This window comes from Mesoplodon densirostris, chromosome 6 (genome assembly GCF_025265405.1).
Source record: "Mesoplodon densirostris isolate mMesDen1 chromosome 6, mMesDen1 primary haplotype, whole genome shotgun sequence".
In the NCBI taxonomy this organism is placed as follows: domain Eukaryota; kingdom Metazoa; phylum Chordata; class Mammalia; order Artiodactyla; family Ziphiidae; genus Mesoplodon; species Mesoplodon densirostris.
In genome coordinates this window covers 83,822,174-83,827,465 of record NC_082666.1, presented here as the reverse complement: position 1 = coordinate 83,827,465, position 5,292 = coordinate 83,822,174, and positions in this window count along the sequence as shown.

Sequence of the window (5,292 nt, the reverse complement as noted above, 5' to 3'; positions counted from 1 at the left end):
TTTGCACAGATCTCACTTTTTTACATCCTGTGTTTTGTGTCTTGACATATTGTTTTGAGGAAAATCATTCTGTATTTTATCGTTGTTCCTCAATTATGGTTGAACTATTATGGTTAATTGAGTTTAGCCATCCAAAAGAAGAATATTTCAGCATTCTTATATACTCTAGTTGGACTCGTGGTTAAAAAGATAAACACAAACACCCTCACGTCACCCTGGTGTGTCGGGATAAAATCCAACACTCTAATGCTCACACTCATGCCTGTGAATAGAATGGGCTGGGGGCGGAGGTGACCTCTGTTTGCTGGTAGGCGTAGCTCTCATCATCGTATTCCAGTTCATCTTCATCATCGTCATCCAGCAGCCCATACTTAAATTTCCGGTAGACAGTGCCATCTTGGCCCATGTAGACAATGTCATCCTCATCATCCTCATCATAGTCCCGGTCCCTGTACTCAATCACCTGATCCTCTTCAAACTTGGTGCTCTCGCGATGACTGCTCTTATAGGAGGAGTAAGACTTGCTAGGGTCAGCCAGCTTTGCATAGCCGGCCTTTTCTGTGGGCCTGACTCTGCCCCGAGATTTTCTCCAGACGATCACAGCTGCCCCGAGCAGAAACACCAGCGTAACGGAGGAGGTGATGAACAGGGCTGTCTTGGAACGCTCACTGGCAGGTTCAACCTCACTTGCTCGAAGGATACACTCATCTGTTGGAATTTGACCCCAAAGGAAGAGGGCAGAGGGGAAGGGTGGCAGAGAAGAAATGGAATGGAGAAAATTAGTTTCTGAGGTAAAGAGCTTCACCTTTATCTTTTGAATCTAAAATGGTAGAACCACTGTCTTCGATTTTTTTAGAGAGCACACCCCTCTACAGAATTGCTCCGTGTCTACTCCCATGAGAGTTTCAGTCTATCCCAGATGGTACCAACAAACTCTTCTAAGGAGAAAGTCAGTTTGAGATCCAAAGGGAGCCCCCTCATACCCATACCTCATGGGTGAGTCACCAAGTGTCCAACCTTACCAAACCGATTCTTCTACTTCCTTCCTGAGAAAAATGTTCCGTCTTGGGCCAGCTTCAGTTATTGCTAAATGCTCTATTTCTGTTTCAACTCTGACTTTTTCTAAGACTGAGTCTTTTCCCCAGCTACCTTTAAACCTGATTCAACAGGATTATCCCACAATTCAAAGATAGGAACAGATTATTTATAAAGCCATTGATTCATCGCTGCGTGGGGCCATAGAAATCACAGGTCAATCTGTTGTTTGATAGTTGAGGAAACAGACCCACAGAGAGAAAGTGAATTGTCACATTGTCACAGGTAAGAACTTGTTTATGGAGCAATCAGAACTCGAACCCAGGAATACTTGTGTCATGCTACAGTCTGGAGACATTAGGGCAAAACACTGACAAAGGTTTTTTGACTTCTTGTCATTCTGTAGACCTAATTTGGCAGCATGAAAAGTACCATCTTTAAATTCTGACTACCAAATTGAGTGACAGGGGATTTCTTCTATCATAACTGATTTCTGAAGTTGAGAGCTCTGCCCCCCTGCCATTCACCAACATTTATTTTGATGCCTTAATTGAAAATATGGAGTAACTAAACAGTGTCATAATTCAGTGATGAGCTCATTTTTTGTACTTTTTTTTTTTTCTTGCGGTGCACGGGCCTCTCACTGTGGTGGCCTCTCCCATTGTGGAGCACAGGCTCCAGACGCGCAGGCTCAGCGGCCATGGCTCACGGGTCCAGCCGCTCCGTGGCATGTGGGATCTTCCCAGACCGGGGCACGAACCTGTATCCCCTGCATCGGCAGGCGGACTCTCAACCACTGCACTACCAGGGGAGCCCCCATTTTTTGTACTTTTTACTCATTTATTCAGGTGGTACAATTTGGGTAAGTTACCTAATTTTTTTTTTTCTATTCTTTAACCCACCAAATGGGAGTGTGAAAGAGAGTATGGAAGAACCAGAGAAAAAACTAGCAGGTCTTGTTGGATGTACAAGTTGAAATACACAGTATGTTTTCCATAAACATTTTTGAACCACCTAGGTCTGCCCCCAGGATGTTTTATGAGATTCTAGGTGCATGATATACACTAGCTTAATGGATATAATACTGTTGCCAATTATTTTAGGGTTAATTATTTTCTTTTATAATATATTGGCCAATTAGGTCTGCTCTATCACCACTATGTGCTTTCTTTCTCTTTTTGCTAGTGATAAACAAGTTTTCTATTTTATCCTAACTTTCATCCTCATGGGATTTTGCCCATCAAGCAGAATTTCATCTCCTAAAGTAACAGCACCATCATTACTACTTTTGTCATTAACATATCAGCACAGAATTTTTCCCTGGAGGAAATATTAAAGCACCAGAGGGGAGGATAAGCAACCCATGTGTGGTACTTTGTGATAAATACTGCCTGAGGCAGGAGAATCAATAAAAGACTTTTCGAGGTTGTTTCAATTACCAGGGTGCCATATGCAATCATGTCTTACTGCTCTCCAGTCTTAGGTCCGCAGAGTCAGAGTCAGCCTCTGTGATATGGGTTCTTTGAAGGATCAGAGTGTCTTAGTAATGAATGAACAAGTAATCAAGAGTATTTGGTCTTCAGCAGAGTTGCCCCAGGTAGATCTTCAAGAGCCACAGAAAGCCCAGGAGAGCTGACTAAATAGTTCTTAGTTGGAAAAGGCTTGCAGAAACTCTGCACCCAACATGTGCACACTTCTGGTTTCATTTAAAGCCATCAATGTAATGAAGGTTGTTATTCTTAGCTGACACGGCATGGATTTTAGGCAATCAGACCCTGAAGGTGGATGTGTATGAAGAGCTGGGGAAACCAGTTGCTAATGGGGGTGGGAAAGCTGAAAGAAGGAAACAATTAGTTTTTAGAAAGATGGTATTTAAAAGTTAGTTGAAAAGGCTGATCAAAAATAAAACAGAAAAGACTAGTAGCAGTTATGGGTCTGGGATATACTTTTCTTAAAAATGGACAGGCTCCCATAAATATAATGTCTCTTTTTGTCAGGTCATGATGTAGCTGAACTCCGAGGAAATGATCTGCTTTTACACTAGAGAATAGGTTTTAAGAATTTATCTTTTTCTTTTTAGAAGAAATCACTCCATTTGGGATCTTTCTAAGCTTGTGGCCAATGAGAACCAAGTACCCGTATGAATGGATTGGGGGTGGGAGACAGTTGGGGGACTTGGAATCAGTAAAAGGGGTTTTGTTTCCTCTTAGCCTTCAATGAAAGTTCATTTCTAAAATGCCTTAAGTCTCTAATGGGAGCCCTGGATTTGGGCTGCCTTCCGCAGGATGACTTTTCGATGGAATCAAGATAATATTGGCATCAGCTTCCTTGATAGGCAACTCTTTTCCTTTTCTCCCAGGAGGGAAGATTTTTTTAAAAAGGAATAAAGTAAATTTATAAAGATGAAACTCTAGACCTGCTTGAGCTTGAATCTGGGAGGCAGGACAGCAGTGGAGAGAACGCTGGCTTTGAGTCCAAATGACCCATATTCTGATTCCAGATGAGTCTGTTAACATTGGTATGGACTTGGGCATGCTAATCAAACCCTTTGAGCCAGACTCTCCTCATCTGTAAAATGGGATTAATAATATCAACTTATATGAGATGACGGACAGAATGTTTCAGGTACAGTGGGCACCTAGCAGGCACTCAATAAAAAGGTTGCTCTATCCGGTAATAAACCATAATGAAAAAGAATATGTATGTATATGCATAACTGAATCACTTTGCTGTACACCAGAAACTAACACAACATTGTAAATCAACTATATTTCAATTAAAAAATAAATTTAAAAAAGAATCATTAAATAAAGGTTGCTCTCTTGATCCTCTGAAACTTCCCAGCCCTCTCTCCCCCATGGTTCCATCAGCATCCTGAGGACATGCGCTTCCTCTGGCCCTGCAGGCTGCTCTCCCTCTCCCCTCACCTGTGATGTCATGGCAGTCACAGCACTCCTGGGCATCGGTGGGATCGGAGGTGTTGCAGCAGCGCAGGCAGCGGCTGTCATCCGTGTGCAGCACCAGGTTGGCAGGACACACAGTACAGTTCTTGGCGCCAGGTCCTTTGCATTCTATGCAGCTCTCATGGCATTTTTCACAGTTAAATTTCTCCCCCTGTTAAGAACAATCAGATTCCTTTGGAGGGTGGAGAAGTTAACAAGGCACCGGAGTTCCCAAATGAGGGTTCCCTCTCCTATGGATAAGGGAAGGAGGCAGGTTGGGGATAGCAGAAAGGTGATTTGTTCTGGGTCCATTTTTACTGTTCTGGTTGAAAGACAGAACCCGCTGTTTGCACTTGGATGGAAACATTGCTGAGCCTTTCCTCTGAGATCTGCTGGTAATCATAGTGAGAGAACAAGCTTCTAGAGTAGCTCAGGTTACAGACTGACAGCCATGTGCTGTACCTGGTCAAGGACAAGATTTGTCTGGTATGTACTCAACTGGCCTTCTCAGTTAAAATTTGAATTCATTGCCTACATCTGAAAATTGGGATATTTCACATGTAAATCAGTGCTGAGTTTCTCTTTAAAAACTGGAAGATTGGGCCTCCCTGGTGGCGCAGTGGTTGAGAGTCCGCCTGCCGATGCAGGGGACACGGGTTCGTGCCCCGATCCCGGAGGATCCCACATGCCGCGGAGCGGCTGGGCCCGCGAGCCATGGCCGCGGAGCCTGTGTGTCCGGAGCCTGTGCTCCGCAACGGGAGAGGCCACAGCAGTGAGAGGCCCGCGTACAGCAAAAAAAAAAAAAAAAAAAAAACTGGAAGATTTATCAACATTGAATTCACCACTCCCACATCACAGACAGAGCTGAGTGGCGGTGGCCCCCTTTCTGTGCTCTCCTATATGATACAATCCCCAGCCCTTGCTCTGAGGTCACCAACACACAGGTGAAGCGTCAAATTCCACCTATGGTCAAGTTTGCACTGGGGTTTTCTTTGACCCAACACTCTTCAGTCATTTACACGACCTGCTCTGCCTCTGTGATTATTAGATCCTCATGTCTCTGGCCCAGAATAATATAAATTGTGGCTGTTAGCTAAAGCAGTGAAATCTCAGTGGGAAGATTGTTGATAGGTGAGAAAGTGGCTTCCCTCCCAACAAGTTGCTCCATTTCACTGGTACTGAAAACGTAGATGAAGGAAGATACCTTCCTATTTCACTTCTGCACTTTGGAAGGCTGGTACAATAGAAAAAGAAGGAATGGAAATTGCTGTTGTTGAGCACCTTGGCAAGTTTCAGATGCTGATAAGGTGCTTTC